The sequence below is a fragment of the Balaenoptera physalus genome (assembly GCF_965194825.1).
Source record: "Balaenoptera physalus genome assembly, chromosome: 1".
NCBI classification, from domain to species: Eukaryota; Metazoa; Chordata; class Mammalia; order Artiodactyla; family Balaenopteridae; genus Balaenoptera; species Balaenoptera physalus.
The window spans coordinates 97,931,544-97,953,610 of NC_138882.1; positions in this window are offsets into that span (position 1 = coordinate 97,931,544).

Sequence of the window (22,067 nt, forward strand, 5' to 3'; positions counted from 1 at the left end):
AGCCAAGGCTTATCGTGTGGAACAGCCAATAGAAAGGCTTTAAAGCTGGGGTGTCTGATGTATTTGAGGGAGAGCAAGTAGGCTGGTGTGGGTGGAGCACAGAGGGTGAGGGCAGAAGTAAAGAGCAATAGAAAAAAATCAGAATTAACAAAGGGAGAAGGGGGTCCATCAGGCTGAGGGATGGGAGCCATTCCAGAGCTTGGGCTGAGGAGTGACAGGACTACATTTCCATCTAAATAGATCACCTTGGCTGCCTTTTTGAGAACAGATTGTAGGGGATGGAGGCAAGGGTAGGAGGAGGGTTACCAGTAAGGACGCTACTGCAGTAATCCAGGCAAGAGATGGTGGTGGCTTGGACCGAGGGCTAGTAGTGGAGCAGCCAGAAGTGGTATCACATACAGACCTGGTCATCAACTCACCAAGTCTGTGTTTCCCAACTCTGACTGTCACTGCCCAACAGGCCCACAGGATGTTTCCCATTGTTTGTACTCTCCTGAGCAATAACTATTAGCCATTGGCATCTAAACCAAGTTGGAGGTGCAGCTTCAAGGAAGTCATCAAGAAAACTTATCGGTTATATTCAAATTACCAGCAAATTTCAAGCAAAGGTATCTGTAATGGAAGTGTTAATGGAGCAAGTAGAAATTTTGGAGGAAAGGGAATCACAGGTTCTCAGCAGAACAATAGCATTAGGCGAGGGAGGAGAGAAGGAGGGGAAGAGGGAGAGGAGAACAGGGGGAGGGGAGGCAGAGAGAGAAAGGCAGGGAGGGGAGAGGGGACGCGAAGAGAGATGGAGAAGGAGGAAGGAGGAAGAGACAGACTAGAGAACAAGAGTCATGTAAGTGCTGCATCAGCCCAGTAGAGGAGTAATCTGCTCACGCCTGAGAAATGTCTTAAGTCAGAAACTTGAATGGACATGGCAATCTTGGACCCAGTCTGGAATTGTGACTGAGAAATAATGAGTCAGGGTGAGCAGAAAGAAAGCTTTTACTCAAGCTTGAGGGAAAGAAATCAGGTTAGATGAAAATACATAGTTAAGCATTAATAAAGGTAATACATTGTACTTAGTTTACTAGTATGTTTTTGAAGTACTAGTTTAAAGTTTAAAAGTTTACTTTTTGGGGCTTCCCTGGTGGTGCAGTGGTTAAGATTCCACCTGCCAATGCAGGGGACACGGGTTCGATCCCTGGTCCAAGGAGATCCCACATGCTGCGGAGCGACTAAGCCCGTGCGCCACAACTATTGAGCCTGCACTCTAGAGCCCGCGAGCCACAACTACTGAGCCCGCGTGCTGCAACTACTGAAGCCCGCACCCCTAGAGCCTTGTGCTCCACATCAAGAGAAGCCACCACAATGAAAGGCCCCCGCTCACCGCAACTAGAGAAAGCCTGCATGCAGCAACGGAGACCCAATGCAGTGAAAAAAAAACAGTTTACTTTTTTTTTTTTTGCTTTTTTTTTTCCTTGTGATGAGAGCTTTTTTTTTTTTTTTTTTTTTTAATTAATTTATTTATTTTTATATTTATGGCTGTGTTGGGTCTTCGTTTCTGTGCCAGGGCTTTCTCCATTTGCGGCAAGTGGGGGCCACTCTTCATCGCGGTGCGCGGGCCTCTCACTATCGCGGCCTCTCTTGTTGCGGAGCACAGGCTCCAGACGCGCGCAGGCTCAGCAATTGTGGCTCACGGGCCTAGTCGCTCCGCGGCATGTGGGATCTTCCCAGACCAGGGCTCGAACCCGTGTGCCCTGCATTGGCAGGCAGATTCTCAACCACTACGTCCACCTGGGAAGCCCAACAGTTTACTTTTTAAGACACTCTCATTTCTTAATGTTATTGTTAAGCTTTTTTAAAAAAGAAGTTTTATTTCAGGGGAGGAAGAAAGAAGCATAATTGTGGCATAGTAGAAGAGCACTTGACGTCACATTTCTGGGTTTTTAGCTACTTTCTGTCATTAATTATTTGTGAGACCTCAGACAAGTCGTTTCTACTCTCCAAGCCTCAGTTTTCTCTTCTGTGAAATGAGACCACAGGATTAAACAGTCTCCTCTGGCTCTAAAATTGTGTGTATTTTTAATTGAGTGGAAAATGCATTCATTTCCCCCTCAGTTAACACCCCTAATGGGCTGCCTGACAGCATGAAGGCTGAGGTCAAGGTCTTAAGCAAAGCATTCCTCCTCATACTGACTGTGGGCAAACAGTCAGAGGGGCTCTTGAGTGCTGGGTTTGCAAACCAAACCCAAAATATGACAATGAGTGGCCCAATCAGAGGCACAAGGAGTCAAACACACACGCTGGCTACCTTTCACAACTCAGGTGAGCCTGGCCGTGGCCCCTCCCTGGAAAGGTGTCCATCTCTCACTTAAATATTCATATAACTATTTGTGAGATCCTACCCTGTGACACCATGAGGAGGCCTCACTGTGTCTTCAAGCTTTAATTGCACATTTTAAATCCCATATCTCTCAATTGTCGACTGTCACTAACAGAGCACACACGTGTGCCAAGCCATGTGCTGCGTGCCAGGACCCAGCTGGGAGCAAAGACTAGTGCAATCCCCGCCTGGTGATACTCACAGTCTCATGGGGAAAGCAGACATTAAACAACAGCTATGAATAATTTATGACAAGATTCTGAGCATGCAAAGTGCTGCAAAAAGAAATACTGGAAATATAGAAGCATTTAGCGAGGAGCCTAATTTAGTCCCCTAGGCTGAAGAAGTGATATTTAAGTTGACCCCTCAAGGATGAGTTGGAGTTAGGTGACAAGAGAGAGGAGTATTCTGGACTGAGGGGCCAGCTGTGACAGAAGGGAACACGTCCCCTGTCTCGGACTATCCCCCCATCCCACCACAGCGTTTACCTGAGGTTCCAGCTGGGATTCAGAGGGATAATAACACTCATTCATTTGCATATTCATTCATTCTTAGCTGTTATGATTCTGTTATATGCTGGGAGGTAGCAATGAACAAGCAGACCCCCTCCAAAAAAAAAAAAAACAACTGCTCTAATGGAACTTATATTATTTAGTGGAGCAGACAGACAAATGTATAAGTAAAATATAATGGTGATAAACATGGAAAAGAAGATATATGGAGTGTCAGTTCTGGGGGTAGAGGTACAATGCTGTATAGGAGGTGGTCAGAGAAGGCTTTAGTGAAAAGGCCTAAAAGAGTAGAGGGGGTGAACCTTATACCAGGGGAAAAGCATTCCTGGCGGAGGGAATAGCAATTGCAAAGGCCTTAAGGTAAGACTGTGTCTAGCAGACCTGAGGAAAAGCAAGGAGGCCAGAACAGCCAGAACAAGGTACCCAAGCAAGGGGATGAGGCCAGAGAGGACATGGGGCCAGGCTTTGCAGGGCCTTGGAGGTCACTGTGAGGATTTGGGCTTTTCCCTGTGTGAGGACTTTAGCAGGGGAGTGACACGATCTGACACACATTTTAGAAGGATCGCTCTGACTGCTGTTGAGAAAAGACTTTAGGGGCTGGTACAATGGGGACCCACTAAGAGACTGGTGGCAGGGACCAGGATAGAGGGACTGAGGTCCTGAGAAGTGTTGGGTTCTGGTTATAGGCTGGAACCAATAAGGTAGAGCCAATAATATTTGATGATGGATTGGATGTGGGGTATAAAAGAAAGAGGGAGCAAAGAGGACACCAAGGTTTTTGATCAGGGTATGTGGCAGAATGGAGCTGCCACTTACCAAGATGGAGAAAAGGTAGAAGCAGCAGTCTTAGCGGGAGAAACCAGGAGTTTGGGGACAGGTGAAGTGTGCGATCTCCGTTAGACATCACTGAGAGTTCAGGGAAGAGGTCTGGAAGGAAAGGAAAACAAGGTAAGAGTTGTCAGATGTTTAGAGCCAGAAGACTAGAGGAGATCACCTACAGAGTGAGGGTAGATTGGAGAAGAGAGGGGTCCCTGGAACCTTCCAACACAGAGGAAGACCCTGCAAAGGAAAACTGTAAAAGAAGCCATGACAAAGTTACCTTGAGTAGGTCAATCGTCGTCCTCTACCCAGCTCTTTCCCCAATCCCGCCCCCCACAACCAGCCTCCTCTACAGTCAGTGCCTGACATGTGGACACACACACATTCACATACACTAAACACAATTTCCTGTCTCATTGCATTCCGTGCCTTTGAGAAGAGCTGGAAGAGTGTGGACCGCCTTTCCCAGCTGTGTGGCATGAGGGTCAGGTTTGGACACAGGCGGGAAAGCTATCTCTCAGGAGGTCAGCACTGTGCACTGCTATTTTCACATCCCTTTCCTATTGTTGATTCTACTGATCACTGATAACACTGCTATGTCCGTGGGAAAATTTCAAAGAGAAGACTTTTCCTATGTAAACTCATAGCAATATGAACTTGAAATATAGTGTTTGATTTCGAAAACCAGAAAAACTATGGAACCCTCACATCAAAAGGACGAGTCATCTTATCCACGCTCCCACCTCTGGGGACACCTGAGCCTAGCCCAGGTGAGCAGGTTGTCGTCTACTCTGTTCTTGGGATCTCAAGGAGGGGTCAAGCAGGAAATCCCTGGTGGCCTTGACCACGTGCCACATCCCGGCCATTGGCCATAGTCATAGCCATCTTCAATTTCATGCAATTCTTCCTTATCTTTCAGCTAAGGTTCTTTTGCTGTGGGTTAAGGACAATTTCGCTTGCCTTGTCCTCTAATAAGAAGAACCTGTTGAATGGTGACTGGCCATTCAGTCATCTTCCCGCTTGGCAGGCTGGCCGTCCACGGTGGGACATTATATAGGACATCACCTGCTCTCTTGTGTCCCGAGGTCCTCAGGGTCCCAGCAACACACATAGTGGGCAGGTTAAAGGGCTACTGGCAGTTTTGTCCTCAGTGGTCTGATTTGCTGATATGGTGACGATTGCCCAAGGCAATAGGCAGTGGGGCCGTTCCTTGAGAAGCTGGGGAGGACTGGGAGGGGGGGTGCCTACCCCACTGTGGAGAAGCCACAGACACACGTGCCCCAGATGAACCCCAGAGGGTGGAGAAGCCAAATAAATACAGTTTATTATTAGATGAAAGTCAGACACAGCAAAAAAGAGCAGCCAGTTTGCTAACAAGGACTCCTCATTCTGAGGTTCTATTAGAGCCCCCATTTTGTATAACCACCATATGTCTATATAAAGCAGGGGATATGGGAAGAAGCGAACAGCCTGCCGGAAGTGTCAATAACCCAATTTGTGGTGTGTTAGAATGTTACACTTGTTTATCGGCATTTAACGAGACAAGACATTGATGTTAACACAGTGGGAGGGGAGTTGCCTGGACCAATAGTATCCCTTGCTGAAAATTAATTTAAACCTTCTTTTCTTTATGCCAGAAATGGTAGAGGTAATTCATTTCCAAAGTGTTGAAATGCCACTGAAAATGAGCTAGGGTAATAGGGAAGAGTCATCAGCAGCTGAACAAAATCCCAATTTAGCTTTCTTTTGGTAACCTCTTATAAATGAGACGCCATGAAATAATATGCTTTATGGCAGGGAAGAAAACAACAGGGGCTATTTAATTTGGGGGACGGGGAGGGTTGCAGGGCTGGAAAGGGAAAGTTTCATAGACAGATTTTTGGAAAGCCATGAGAGCTGCTGTCGCCATCGCCAAGTCCATAGCCACTCTGTGCTGGTGGAAAATTAACAGTTTGTGTTTTGGACCTGTTGGCTTGAAGAGTCCAGGGTCTTGGCAAAACCAACTCTTTTATCAAGGTTCAGTGAAATCAGTGTTCAGATCATTTACGAGATTTCTGCTCCCTGCGCTGGTATCTGGTTGAGGGTGGGCCCGGCATTATTCACCTCTCTGGTTCCCGCTTCCCATTTAGTAGTCACGTGGAACATATGACCTGAAATCATAGTGCTTTCCATTTCCTACCCCTTGCTGTGTATTCCTTCGGCCTCTTTATTTTCCCAGGAAAAATTATCAGATGTGAAAACTACAACTCATGAGGACATAACCTCATGAAATTAATCATTTGGTTCAGTGCAGACTTTGTCTTTCCAATCGTTATGTGCCCACATTCCACCCAGGGGAAGACGGAGAGGGAGTCAGGGGCTTAAGTTACTCTGGGCTGACTAGGTCCTCCTTCAGAGGGTCCCGTATCATCTCATCCATGCCCCAAATCCCAGGCAGAAGGCTCTGAACCCACGCTGAGATAGGGAGAAGGAGACATCTGCAAGAGCTCCAAGGGCCAGAGCAAAATTCTGGCATCTGGCTGGGTTTATGCAGGCCGGGTCACTAGATCCTCTCTATTCAGGTGCTTCGTGACTTCGCAGTTCTTCCCATGAAGAAGTGAAGTATGTTTCCCCACTACTTAACCTTGTCTTTGGCCATGTGGCAATGTGCCAGTTCTGAGCCTAGGTTTTCAGAGGCATTGCATGGTTCTACTGACCTTCAGGCGCTGCTGCCATCTCCACTGGTCCAAGAAGGAGAATGAGAGATACATGTTGCAGAGCTGAATCCCAACTGCCCAGCCAAGTCTGGTCAAGATCAGCTGACTTCAGGCGTCCCACACATCTATGAGCTATACAATCGCTTACTATTGTACACCGCTGAGTTTTGGAATAGTCTTTTATACAGCAATAGCAAATAATACTGTCCCATTAAACCAGAAAAGAGATTCTTATATACAAGTAGACTAATTCCCTGGAGGGAAAGACTGATCTTTACTTGAGGAATTATAACATTGAGAGCATCAGGGTATGTTTCCCAGGCTGATGACCTTCTCGGAGTGGAGGGCCACTGCACAATCACCAAGGCCTCTCTCGGTCTCCCGACCACTAGTCAAAAGCCTCAGCTTCAATGGAGAAGCCCTGGATGTTCCCCATCCCCTTCTAGGGTCCTAGTACCATTTGTCCCATCCTCCCACTATCTCAAAAGAGAGAAACAACCTTCTATCTATTAGGGACCCATTCCAAGCAATAGTTTCAGAACCTCCCTTAGACTCCTAACGACATTCATGATAGGGACAGGCTTCCAGATTAAAACTTCCAGGACCCAAGGGCCAGAGGTATGGGAGATTCCTTGTTTAGGGACAGCAAGCTGCCCAGAGAGCCTCCTTCCATGCCATCCAACCCACTGACCAAGCTGAGAGCTCAAGCCAGCATCCCCACTGGTCCTGGAGAGGTGATATATCTCTGTCAAAGCCTTCACAATGTAAGCACAGGTGCCAGCAGCTCGGATGTGAGCTGTCTGGGGATGAAGTACCTGGATTGTTTATTTTTCTGCTCACGAAAGGCCAGTGATTCTTACGTTTCCACTAAGCAAGGTTGGCATAGAGCACAGAGCCTCATTTTTCCTGCTGTTTATATAAATGGACTTACCCTGCCCAGGCTCCCTGCTGCAAATGTGTGATTAAAGGATTATAAAGGTGATGGAAATAGTAATCACGTCTGTTTTCAGACAGAGCCTTCCCCCAGGGGGTCCTAAATGGCTGTGTTCTTATTCATACCTACAAGGAAAGGGAACCCGGGGGCACTTTCATAGATGGGGCAATAGGCCCCCAGAAAGGGTCAGATAGCAAGTTGCCTCGGGGTTACCCAGCTCATCAGCTTCCAGCTTTGATGCGGGGTGGGGGGCAGGGGGAGGTCTGTCAAAACAGAGTTCAGAGCCTGTGGACAACCACATTACCGGATCACTCAGACTGGGCTTGAAATTGGGACATAGCCATTGTGGGTGAGCAGCTTAGGGGCAAACCTAGCTGTCGGCTACGGGAGGGGGCAGCCCAGCAGGCAGAGGATTATTTGGAAAAGATGCCGTAGGAGCGAGACAGCCATCCTAACTGGTGCTTGGCATCAGAGAGGTCCAGCGGATGGTTTCTAGTTGAACAGAGCACAGCAGAGAGGGCCTAGAAACAGGCGACGTGTGATGGTTCAGGCTGGAAGTGCTGGGATCTCAGCCTTAGGCAGGGCTCTAGGACAGGGCTGGACTCCCAGAGAGGAAGGACCCGGAAGAGCAAGGCAGGGCCCAGGCCCAGAAGACCTAGGGGCGGGGCAGGGTATCATGAGAGGCGAGCCTGGAGCTCAAACTGGGCAGAAGTCCCACCACAGCTGAGTCAAAGGCCGAGCAGCCAGCTCAGTTGGCGCCGAGTCACCAAAACCACTCGTTAAGCTCATTCTGTGGAAATAAAGGTCTGGTTCCAGTGACCAGGGAAAGAGCGTGGATGCTGGGAGGGTGGTGAGGGAGGTGGGACAGCACCTTGAAAGGCCATTCAAGTTCAGGGTCCTGGGGGTCATGCAGACTTTGGACCAATTCCAACCAGAATTTTACCTTCCATATGGAATCACAGCATAGAACCAGTTAGGTGTCAGGACAGAAGACTGAGCAAGTTCTAGCCCAGGCTGCACCACTGCCCCACCCTGGGACGTGAGCTGAGGAGCCTCCCTTGCCTGGCCTCAGTTTCCCCTCCTCCAGCAGAGACTCGCACCTCCCCGACTCCTTCCCTCACAACATTGTGCTGAAGAGCGCATGAAATAGCATATAAAGTCACCGTGGAAAAATAGAATAGTAAGGGGTCGTCAGTATTATTATTAATCTGACATGTGTAGTATCTTCTCTCAAAATCAGATTTCCCAAGGCTGATTAGCCAATTTGAGAACTCGCCAGTCCTTTCACCCCTTTGCCCTAGTCCCGCACTCCCGGATACTTCCTCATCCATCATTCCCCAGCAGAGGTTTTATCAATCTTAGAGCCATAGCACTTCAGAACGGTGGGGAGCTAGGGATCATTTGATGAACCATTATATTTTAGAGATGTGGGCACTAATGCACACCTGGGAGATGTCACCTGCCCCAGGGCCTGTGGTTAGTTAATGGCTGAGCCAGAAAGCACAGTGTCTGGCACACAGTGCGAACTCAGTTTACAGTAGCCTTTATTGTTATCCCAACTATATCATGCTTTCAGTAAGCAATTCATTTGCTACTCATAAATCACTTTGACGAAAAGTTTGGGACGGGAAATAGTGACGGTTGAAGAAGAAGGATGTCATAATTAATATTACTGAGGACGTTTTTAGATTATTTAAGCTCACCTTGAATGCCTCCTCTTCCAGGAAGCCAAAGCTGATCAGGGGCTCTTCCCATGTTCTCATGGTATCTCCTTACATCTTGTCCTTATTTCATATGCCTAAACCAAAAGAGCTTCTTTACTTGTTTCTATCTCCTTCTAGACTGCTGGTTCCTTGAAGGTAGGAACTGTGGCTTTCTCGAAGCTGAATCCACAATGTTTAATGTACAATATGTGAAGTTGTGGATTTTATTATAGTTCAGGAATCTGATGTTTCTTAGATGTTCCTGATTTCTCTGGGCTCATGGGCCCAGAGAGTCTTGGACCAAGAACCAAAAAACCATTGTTCTCATCTCAGTTGTCTTATTTACAATCTATATGACTTTAGTTAAGTCACGTATTCTCTTTAAGCTCCAGTTTTGTCACCTCTAAAAAAAAACGGGCTATCTATGAAAAGCAATTTGTCAATAACTATCAAATTTACAAATGGATAAAGCCTTTGACCAAACAATTCATCTTCTAGAAACTTATCTTAAGATATACTCACATATATCTTACAGATATACTTTCCCACAGGTTATTCATTCCAGCATTATTTTTAAAATTGAAGATTGGAAAGACTTAAATGGGCTTGTAAAATAAATTAATTTATAGAATAGAATACTATGCAGCCACAAAAAGAATGATGTAAGTCTAATATAGACTGATATTAAGTAATCTCCAAAATATATTATTAAATGAAAAAAAATGCTAGGGGCTTAACAGTGTGTAAAGCAAGCTTTCCATTTGTGTAAAGGAGGGAGATTATACATGTGCATTTGCTTGTCTGTGTGTAAAATACCTCTGGTTTTTCAGAGAACCTTTTCTCTGAAGGTTCTTCAGAGAACTGGTGACCATTGGTTGTACCAGGGGAGGAATGTGGATGACTATGGACGGAGGGGAGGGGCTTTCCACTGTATAGACTTTAGGACCTTTTGAATTTTGAACCATGTGAAAATAAATAATAAAATATATTTTTAAAGAATATCAAAAGAATGAAAAATGAATAAAGGTCCCAACCAACTCACGCAACTGTTGTGAGAAGCATATGGTGGTACTCTTGCTCCCAAGCCTGGTTGACCCCTCGCCTCTGAATTTGAAATGGATCTGTTTTCCAACCAAGATCTTGTGCTGATCACGCAAGGCAGATTCACAGCACAGCCTTCCAGTAACATTTAGGTAAAATATTTCTACTCTCCGTTACCAGAACTCTGGTGAGTTATAGAAGGGGCAAGGCTCTCCCAGGAGGGTCTAGGACCAGAGTCTAGGAGCCCCAGCATACCAGGGTCTGAGGTCAGCTGGGCTGCAACTCTCTCCTTCCTATCTCATAGTGAACAAACCCATATGGGCTTTATAGCCTCAACACATACACAGGTTATGGCAACCTGGAGCTCAGGAAGGACCCAGGACATATTGTTTCTGTGGCTAGAAGGGTGTCCTTTGTCTCCTTTATCTTCTTGTTGGCTCTCTTTCTAAGGTTTTATTGCTTTTAGAGTTAGGAGGGAGATTCCACCTGAGGCAAGATAACTGTGAGCTACTGACCAGAACCAGCTGTATTCTGGTAACTGACTCTCTGACTATGATCAGACATATGAAGGACAGTGAAAAGAACCATTGACTCTAAATCCCTTCCCCAGGGACGCCTGGAATAGCACCAATAGCCATTTACATGTTAATCGTGGTCATCAATGCGCAGATCCTCTCTTTAAACTGAAATTTTCCTGGCAAGGGTAATATCTTTGGAAGAATTCACTTAAAAGAACATTCATTCATTGATCCAATGATTCTTGAATGTTTATTCATGCCAGACCTTCTGTCAAGTACCTGGACATATAGGCAAGTAAGATAATCATTGATCTTAATAATAAATATCGCAGCAATGATGATGACGATAATGATAACTGTCTGAGTGCTTATTACATGGCAGGCACTCTTCTAAGCTCTTTGTATGTATTTGCATTGAATTCTTGTAACAAATTTGAGGAAGGTAATGTTGTTATCTCCATTTGTTGGATGAGGAAATGGAAGAGTTAAGTAACTTGTCTGAGATCCCAGAGCAGGTGAGTGAGCTGGCATACAAACTTTCTATCTAATAGACATGTTTCTAAGGAGAGTCAAAAGCTAGGAGTTGAGCTGTCTCCCTGTGGGGTGGAGGGTGGGGAGAGATGATACAGATGAGATACCTGACAATCTTCAGGCTAATTCCTTCCTGGTGATGTTGGGAAGAGCTTAAGGAGAGACTAATCAAAAGATCAGTAAATTCCATGGACACCAGCCAGGGTGACTGGTGACCCCAGTAAACAGAAGAGGCCAGCCTAGGGCAAGGGCCTGGGCTGAATCAAGATCCTCCGGGCTGCACCTCTGCAGAAGTTTTACCTCAAACCAACGTGAGGCCTAGGGCCCAAGCATCCCAGGGACTAAGGGAAATGAGAGATATAAATCTATCTCTGGCAGCAGTGTGGAAGTTGAGAGAGCTAGCGAGGAATGACACCTGATCCAAGGGATCCAGCTACACAAGAAGTCAGCCAGCGTGGGCTGCAAAGTCACAGCAAGATTGGCCTGCAAAATCCTGAACCGTATTCCAAAGTTGAGCTCAGCCATGTGGAGCGACATGGGGAACAGGAGGCCTTGGGGCCTAGCTGAGTGTCCCCGGTCTCTTCCTAAGTGGCTCTGAGGTGGGTTGACTTCCAGGCCAGAGACTCACCCAGCACATTGAATTCAGGCTGGTCTCGGGGCAGGTCTCCGGACTTGCTCCCTTCTCATGCAGATTCAGGATGTGCTACCGGAAGCAGCAGTGGAGAGGGTCCCTGCGTGAAGTGCTCCCTGGCACACAGAACTGAACCCTGAATAATAACTTCATTCACTTTCCAAATTCTCTGCCCGCCCCCCGCCCCCCAAAGGGGAAGCCATGTGCTTACAAGGAAAGCCAGTCTCCCTCCCTCTGGACAGGATCTTCTAGGAGCTGGGAGTCCGGAACCATGGAAGTGGGAAGAGGGTGGACTGCGGCTAAAACAGATTCACCTGTCACCAAGTCTCACCATCAGCACCCGGCCACTCATCTGGGATCTGGGAGCGGAGGGGGAAGACGAGCTGTAGTCTCTTCTTGAGGAAAATGAAGCCTGTTTTTTTCCTCCCTGATTAGCATATTTATTGCGTCCCTCCTATTTGCTCTGCCTGCTCATAATTAAATACTGCCTATGGTGTCTCGTCTATCTTGGTAATATTCTCCTGGACACCGTTGAATGGGATTTTCTTTATGGACTTGCTCCACTGATAGAAAATAAGACTTCAGTTCTGTATGTCCCTTGGCAGGATGGGTCAGCCCCGGGGGGGTGCCTAGCATTGAGGTCAGGAGCCTCCTTGTAGTATCTCAGGGTCTTGGTCTGAGATCTTGGAAGGAAAATGAAAAAAAGCACCAGGTCCTCTTGTCCTCAGAGCAGCCCTCATGGGAGATGACTCTGGGCATAAGGCAGCTGCTGCTGTTCTGCTTAGGAAAGCCTGGGGTCCGGAGGCTGGCAATGACTCTGGAAGGTTAGAAGGGAGGGATGGGGGAGAGGGATGAGGCTTTCTAGGAGGGAGACTAGACTTTGGCCAGGACTCCAAACAAATCCCTGACGCTTGTTCTAATCTCCATACTCCTCTCTGCCTAATTTGTCCCCTTCGTGTGACCCATAGTCTTGGCTACAGTTGTGGTCCCTCAGGCCACCCTCCTCTGTGTCATCATACCCCGAGCCTTCCTTGGCCTGCCCTTCTTTTATCAGCCCTCTAGTTTCCCTCCTCTTCCCCATCCCTGTGTCCTCAGTGACGTCCATCCCGTTTCCAAGGAGTTTCCTGACATTCTCCACTTTTTCCTCCACCTCTGTTCTTTAACCAAAGCTCTGTTTCTCCTCCTGTCCAACTGGGGCCATGATCAAGAGTGGATGCATTTGCATTTGAACCTCCTCAAGCGTAGGTTTATCAATGTAGACCAGAGATTCCATGGTTCTCAAAGTGTGGTCCCCAGACCAGCAGCAGCAATTTGCTTTTCGGGTCCTGTTAGAAATGCAAATTCCCTGGGGCTCAGACCTCAGACCTAGTGAATTAGAAACCCTGTGGGTGGAGCCCAGCGATCCCTGTTTTAACCAGCCCTCCGCCCCACACTCAGGTTTGAGAGCCACAGCTTTCTCTCAGCAGCGTGTTCTCTGAAACCCACGTCATCTGTGTACTTGCCTTCCACCAGCCGTGGACTCCAGGTCACTCCCCCGCCGTCCCGAAGGATACCGCTGCCCTGCCTCTGACCGCGCTCCTGCGAGCTGTGTTGACCTGCTCTCACGTCCCCGCTGCTCTGCGCCTTCTCCCTGAGCAATGTCATCTTCCCTTGCAACTTCAGCTGTCACCTCCGAGCTGATGATTCCCACATGCACATTTCTAATGAGTAGCTCTCTCCCAAGTGCTAGAAATATACTTCCTTTTGCCTATCAGGCATTGACCTTCACTCTACCAAACACCTTACCCACTCATCCCAGACAGAGCTCCTCCAGACTGATGTCTTGGGTTCCTTATTTCAGTCTATTCCCTACCCGACTCTACACACAGAGACGTCTCTGACTCTTCCATTTCCTTTAGCACTTGCCCCTCCCTCCGACACACACCCCCCAACCAATCAGTCACTGGGGCCTACAGGCTCTGCTGCTCCCCCTTCTTGGCTGGGTCTGTCTCCATGGCTAGTTCAACAGCCCAGTTCAGGCTCCACCCCCCACCAGCTCCCACTTCTACCCTCCCTTCTCACTGCTGCCAGAGCTGTTTTGCTAGAACACAAGTCTCACCATGATGGTCCCTCCTGGCCTACAGGATGCAACCTGACTGGGCTTTCCATCATCCGGCTCCTCCTGCTGGGCTCCCTGCTGCTCTCCCAGCTCAGCCTGCACTCCCACCACTAGACGCTGCTCATTTTCACACCTCTGTGCATTTGCTCACGCTCTCGTCTTTGCACGGAATGATTTTCCGTCTCCAGAGCTTCTTCTCACCCTTAAACTTGCAACTCAACGCACCCACCTTGTGTGCACTCTTCCCAGACACCCCTTCCCTCTTCCCCCTGCTCTGGACTCCAGAGCACATTACTCTTGAACTTCTGATAGCTGCACCCTTTGCATTGCTCATTTGTCATCCTCCTTGGACTGTGATCCTTCCCTCAAAAGTCTCTGCTGTGCCTCAGTCAGCATCGTCTTTCCAGTCCAGAGCATGATTCCCGGCACATAGTTGGAGCTACATAAATATTTGTTTTGCTTGCTTGATCCAGCTATTACTTAAAAGACTGAGACCTACAAACACACGATCACACATCATCCACTGTAACCTTTTTGCCCCACTCCCCTATCATCCAAGCAGAGTGGAGGGGTCACAGGCAGGGTCCGTCATTTCCACACACTCCCCAGGCAGCTCTGTGACATTGGTTTCTGCCCTTGTCATTTATCTTCTATGTCAAAATTTCTCCTGCATGAGAATGGTGGAGAAAATGAGCACCATTTACCCCTCAGGTTCCACCTAGGGATGGTCCCATTCTGCTTTCAGCTCAGTCTGATGAACTCCCTCCAGCAGAGAAAGGAGGAAATGAGTATTTCCCACAATCCTGACCTGGCTGGCCATTCTTCTGAAATCTCAGAGTGGTAGCCACATGGAAATGTGCTGTCAGGGGGCATTTCCCGTGACTCTGGATTTTGAGCTACACCCAGAAAGACCCCCATGCCCAGAGACAAGCAGCAGTGCCTAGAATACAGTCAGCGCTCAGGAAGTGTTTGTTGAATGAGTAATAAAAAGCGGAGGAACAGAAGATGCTCTCAGAGTCCTTCCTCCCCCCACCCCCAGGGTTGCCAGCTCCTGCCTTTGCAGCCTGTCTAATTCCAGAGTATTTATGCAGAAATGAGTGAGGTAGCAAAGAGGAAGATGGAGAGAGACTTGAAAAGAACATTTTCCCAAGATTCTCTCCTCCGTTCACCTCTGAGGAGGACCTCTGGATCAGGAAAAACACACAGGTTCCCAGGCCACCAAGCCCTCCTCATTCTTGGCCTCAGCCCTGGGCTCGTGCCCTTCCAGGCTACAGGCAGAAAGAGGTAGACAGACTAGCTTGGAGACAACTTTAAGTGAATTCAATTACCATAGCAACCAAAACCACCAGAATGGAGATTAGGTTCCAGACAGCAGTGATCCAAGCATCCAAGACAGGCAGCAATCCAAAGGCCAGTGCTTGCGAGACCAGGGGCCAGGGTTGGGGGGAAGCGGCACCCCAGCTCATCTACCCAACACCCCCCATTCACCTGCACTTTCTGGGACTCCTCAGAGCTCTAACCTGCCAAGGAGCAGGCATTCATCCCTGCTGGGAGCTGGAGAGACCTGGAAGGGGTGTGTGGTTATAGGAGTGAGCAGGTGCTGGCCTTCTGCAGGCCTCTCACTTCCTACTGTGTCCTTCCACGGTTGGGCAGGGTGCCAGCCGGACGTCTGTACTTCTCCGCAGAGTAAGATTTAAGAGTAGGAGCTCTGGAGTCAGACTATTTGGGTTTAAGTCCCAGCTCAGCTAATGATCTTGAGCAAATTGCTGAACTTTTCTGTGCCTTGTTCTTTTCATCTGATAAATGGGGACGACAGCAGCTGCTCACAGGAATGCTATAAGGACTAAAAAACAAGAATGCTTATGAAGTGTTAGCACAGTGTGTAGCACATATTAAACACCAGGTAAGAGTTTGTTGTCACTGTGTCTTTGCCATTGTTATCAATTTCATGATGATGGTGATGGTGACAACTCCAGTCCCTCCCGGCCCTTGTCTATTTTCTTGCTACGAGCACTTTGCCAGTTCGAGGCACCAGCCTGAGGCAGGGAGAGAAGATTTCCAGGAGGCTGACAAGCTGGGTCATAGTGGTTAGTTCCCTCTTGCTCCAAAAGCCATCAGAAACCCAGAGGGATTGTACGGGCTGCCTGGCAAATGACCAAAGGCCTTGCTCTCTGGGGAATTTATCTGGGCCCATTAGCTGTGGTCAGCCAGTTGCGGTCAGCCTGGAGAATCTCGGTAAGGACAGAACCACAGACGGTCTCATTCACCTACTCATTTTGCCCCAAAGATGTTAAACAAGTCTGTGATCTTTAGCCCAAAAGAAGTGTTGCCTTGCCTGAAGGTGGAACCCTCATCTATAAAGCAGGAATAAAAATAAAGGCCGATTTCAGAGAAATAACAGACCTGTTCACAAATAGCTGAGGGCAGATGTAGGCACTGCCTTTATGCCCCTCACCGCATGTGTGCATGGACTTCATTTCCCATGTGTCCAGAGGGCAGAGATGATCCTCTTCAGTGATGCAAAGAATCTGGGACCCGGCTGGGGAAGGCGTGTCTAGTTCACCTCCAGGGATGTGCCCATTCATTCCACAAGCATTTTTGAGCACTAGTGACGGTCAGACCTCGGGAAGCCAAGATGAATAAGACTCAGGAGTTCAGCTTGGTGGTGAAGAAAGACCTCCAAGAAACATATCAGGAGGTGCTGCTGGACAGGGGAAGTGTGGTGAGGTTGCTCAGGGCAGAGAGGCTGAGCATCAGAGAGGACTGGCATCTGGATTGGGCTGGAAGGAGGAATACATTTCGCCCAGTGGAGAAGGAGGAAGGACTCCGCAGGCAGAGAGAACAGCAGGTGCAAAGAGGGAGTGTGAAAGGGCCTGGTGTGTCTGGGGGAGGTGAGAAGTTGAGGGATGATAAAGCGTACGTGTGTGTGTGTGTGTGTGTGTGTGTGTGTGTGTGTTTTGCGTGCATGCGTGTTAGGAAACCATAAGGGGGTGGAAAGAAGTATGCCAGGAGATGAGACCCAAGAGTTCATCTCTCCTCTTATCTCTCAAGAGATCAGCAGTTCTATCAACCCCTAGATACTGTGGCCTGCTGTGCTGGGCTTCGTTCAGCCTTATTCTGAAAATTAATTCCCCTACAACCAAAGGAGTTGTTGAGCTTCTTTTGGGGAAACCCCAGCCTGTTTCTTAGGGTCTGTATTGCTCGAAGGTCTTCAATGGCCCCAGTTGTCAGCTTCCTCCAGCCCGGCACAAACAGCTCTGTCTGGAAAGGACCCTGAGAGAGAACTCTGACCTCCCTCTCCCTCCAGGAAGGGCTGCACCTACACCCTCAGCCGGTTCTGCTTTGCATTCCCCTGCCCCAGACTGGCACAGTAATCCGGCCAGGCAGCACAGCCTGTTCTGGGACCCTCTTTTGCTGCTCCACATCCAACCAATCAGAGTCCTGATAATTTTTACCTCCAGCATATTTCTCTCATGCCCCCTCTTCTCCATCCATCCACTGCTGCCCTAGCCGAGGCCCTCATCATCTCTCTCCTAGAATACTGTAATTGCCAGCTAATTGGTCCCCCTGCTTCCCACCTGGTCTTCCTTAAATCCATCCTCCACACTGCTAGGCCAGGGTAGATTTTTCTAACATAGATCTGACTGCACCATGCCTCTGCCTGGAGCCCTTCGCTGGCTCCCTGCAGCCTGCCGGATAGAGTCCAGCTTGTTGGCTTGGCTTCCCAGCCTCAGGCTCTGCTTTGTCCTGCCTCTGTCCTCACATTCTAGGCATAACTGAGCTTGTTCACATCCTGGTGTCTTTGCTGCCTGGTGTTTGCTTCTTTCTTTCGGTCATTTGGCTGATTCCTTGTCCTCTTTCCAGACTCAGCTCAGATGTCATCTCCTCCAAAGCATCTTCTCTGACCCCTCAGGCTGGACCAACTGCTTCCCTAGCTCTCCGTGCACATCCCTGTCACACCACGTACTAGCTCTCTCACTAGGCAAGTTTGTGATGCTCATCTCCAGTTCTTCATCTGAGAAATGGGAATAATAATAGACCTATCGCATGAGATTGTTTTGAGAGTTTGTAAATCTAGCTTCTCTTCACCCCTCAGGCTTCAGTGATCCCCACATGAGGTTTAGTAAGCCTAAATGTGAGTGCAGAGCTCACACCCACTGTTCATCTTTCTCTTTAAACCTTGAGCTCTGAGAAGATGGAGAATGTGCCTATTTTGCTCACCACCATATGCCCAGACAGTAATTAGTACGTGTTAGATGAAGTGATCGTGGAGCCTGATTCCTCCAGCTCCGTTTTTCTTTCTCAAGATTGCTTTGGCTATTCGGGGTCTTTTGTGTTTCCACACAAATTGTAAAATCTCTTGTTTTAATTCTGTGAAGAATGCCATTGGTAATTCGATAGGTATTGCATTGAATCCGTAGATGGCTTTGAGTAGTATAGTCATTTTCCAATATTGATTCTTCCAATCCAAGAACATGGTATATCTCTCCATCTCTTTGTGTCATCTTTGATTTCTTTCATCAGTGTCTTATAGTTTTCTGAGTACAGGTCTTTTGCCTCCTTAGGTAGGTTTATTCTTAGGTATTTTATTCTTTTTGTTGCGATGGTAAATGGAATTGTTTCATTAATTTCTCTTTCTGATCTTTTGTTGTTAATGTATAGGAATGTAAGAGATTTCTGTGCATTAATTAATTTTGTATCCTTCAACTTTACCAAATTCATTGATTAGCTCTAGTAGTTTTCTGGTGGCATCTTTAGGATTTTCTATGTATAGTATCATGTCATCTGCAAACAGTGACAGTTTTATTTCTTCTTTTCCAATTTGTATTCCTTTTATTTATTTTTCTTCTGATTGCTGTGGCTAATACTTCCAAAACTATGTTGAATGAGTGGTGAGAGTGGATATGCTTGTCTTGTTCCTGATCTTAGAGGAAATGCATTCAGTTTTTCACCATTGAGAATGATGGTTGCTGTGGGTTTGTTGTATATGGTCTTTATTATGTTGAGGTTGGTTCCCTCTATGCTCATTTTCTGGAGAGTTTTTATCATAAATGGGTGTTGAATTTTGTCAAAAGCTTTTTCTGCATCTATTGAGATGATCATATGGTTTTTATTCTTTAATTTGTTGATATGGTGTATCACATTGATTTCTGTTTATTGAAGAACCCTTGCATTCCTGGGATAAATCCCACTTGATCATGTTGTATGATCCTTTTAATGTGCTGTTGGATTCTGTTTGCTAGTATTTTGTTGAGGATCTTTGCATCTATGTTCATCATTGATATTGGTCTGTCTTTTTTTTTTTTTGTGATATCTTGGTCTGGTTTTGGTATCAGGGTGATGGTGGCCTTGTAGAACGAATTTGTGAGTGTTCCTCCCTTTGCAATTTTTTGGAAGAGTTTGAGAAGGATGGGTGTTAGCTCTTCTCTATATGTTTGATAGAATTTGCCTGTGAAGCCATCTGGTCTTGGACTTTTGTTTGTTGGAAGATTTTTAATTACAGTTTCAAATTCATTACTTGTGATTGGTCTGTTTATATTTTCTAATTCTTCCTGGTTCAGTCTTGGAAAATTGTACCTTTCCAAGAATTTGTCCATTTCTTCCAGGTTGTCCATTTTATTGGCATATAGTTGCTTGTAGTAATCTTTTCTGCTGTGTCAGTTGTCCTTGACTTCAAACTATCTACAAAGCTAGAGTAATCAAGACAGTATGGTACTGGCACAGAAACAGAAATCTAGATCAATTTTAAAGGACAGAAAGCCCAGAGATAAACCCATGCACCTATGGTCACCTAATCTATGACAAAGGAGGCAAGAATATACAATGGAGAAAAGACAACCTCTTCAATAAGTGGTGCTGGAAAACTTGACAGCTGCATGTGAAAGAATGAAATTAGAATGCTTCCTAACACCATACACAAAAATAAACTCAAAATGGATTAAAGACCTAAATGTAAGACCGGACACTATAAAACCCATAGAGGAAAACATAGGAAAAACACTCTTTGACGTAAACCACAGCAAGATCTTTTTTGACCCACCTCCTAGAGTAATGAAAATAAAACCAAAAATAAACAAATAGGACCTAATGAAACTTAAAAGCTTTTGCACAGCAAAGGAAATCATAAATAAGATGAAAAGACAACCCTCAGAATGGGAGAAAATATTTGCAAATGAAGCAAGTGACAAAGGATTAATCTCCAAAATATGCAAGCAGCACATGCAACTCAATATCAAAAAACCAAACAACCCAATCAAAAAATGGGCAGAAGACCTAAATAGACATCTCTCCAAAGAAGATATACAGATGGCCAAGAGGCACATGAAAAGATGTTCAACATCACTAATTATTAGAGAAATGCAAATCAAAACTATAGTGAGGTATCACCTCACACCAGTCACAATGGCCATCATCAAAAAATCTATAAACAATAAATGCTGGAGAGGGTGTGGAGAAAAGAGAACTCTCTTGCACTGTTGGTGGGAATGTAAATTGATACAGCTACTGTAGAGAACAGTATGGAGGTTCCTTAAAAAACTAAAAATGGAACTACCATATGACCCACCAATCCCACTACTGGGATATACCTTAAGAAAACCATAATTCAAAAGGACCCACGTACCCCAATGTTCATTGCAGCACTATTTACAATAGCCAGGACATGGAAACAACCTAAATGTCCAAAGACAGATGAATGGATAAAGAAGATATGGTATATATATACAGTGGAATATTACTCAGCCATAAAAAGGAACGAAATTGGGTCATTTGTAGAGTTGTTGATGGACCTAGAGTCTGTCATAAAGAGTGAAGTAAGTCAGAAAGAGAAAAATAAATATCGTATATTAACGTATCTTTGTGGAATCTAGAAAAATGGTACAGATAAACCTATTTCCAGGGCAAGAATAGAGATGCAGATGTAGAGAATGAACATGTGGACACCGAGGGGAAGGGGAGATGGGACAAACTGGGAGATTAGGATTGACATATATACACTGCCATGTGTAAAATAGATAGCTAGTGGGAACCTGCTATAAAGCACAGGAAGCTCAGCTCGGTGCTCTGTGATGACCCAGATGGGTGGGATGGCGGGGGGAGGAGGGAGGTCCAAGAGGGAGGGGATATATGTATAAATATAGCTGATTCACTTCATTTGTACAGCAGAAACTAACACAACATTGTAAAGCAATTATATTCCAATTAAAAAAAATTGAAGTGATTGTTGAACTCATGTTAGTGGATGAAGACCTATCAGTTCAATTAAAATGTCTGTTGAATGCCAAGCTCTGGGCTAGGGCTCCCCTCTTAATACTTAGGTGGGATGGGGGTGCAGATAAGCACACTCACCCCATGTGTCCTGGGCAAGATTGCACCTTGAGTTGGGAGTTCAACTCAACTCATTAACATTTGACCTGGGTGGAAGGGGAAGTAAAAGGAATTTCCTAGGGAAAACCAGTCCGTAACTCGCATCTCCTCACTTTCCTCAACACCATCCCACCGCTGAAATCAGCACTGTAACCCACTAAGAAGGCTATCCTGTGTTTCCTATTTTGCCCATTTCAAGAATTTGTAGCAAAGAGAGAACCGGCTAATACTGAACCTGGATGGCAAAACTGAGGCAGGCATGCAATGTTGACAGCTTACCACTCTGGGGATTCCAGTCGGTCTGGATGGGAGAAGTGTCCCAGGAAGAAAGGGTATTCACTCTTTGGTCAACAAAGGACAAGGAATTTTGTAATTTTTTAAAGCGTGTGTGTGTGTGTGTGTTTGTTTGTTTTGTTTTGTTTTTTGTTTTTTTTTCACCCTGAGCCCGCCCGTCTCCATTCTTTATGACTCTGGGCAGGATTTAACACATACACTTAAAAAATGGAAGAATAACTTCTTAAATTTGCAGTAAATGTATTGTTCAATAAATTTGATTTACTAGTTACGAGCCATAGAAGAGCCGCTATGGCGATTTATCGTGACGTCTCAGGAGTTGGAGTCCACTGCTTCTATCTGTTCTAATCCCCATAAAAATAATCCAGTGAAGGGAAGACCCACAGTGCATCTTGGCACCAGCTTGGATTGTAACTGCCACACCTTAGTCAGTATATCAGGGTCCCCTTCCAGACGATGAGACCATGACAGGTGGGGGAGGGGTGGGGCATGTCCCATGGATTTAGTGTCATTTGTTCTGAGTCGTTAGTTGGGGTCAAGGAGCAGAGGTTTCCGGG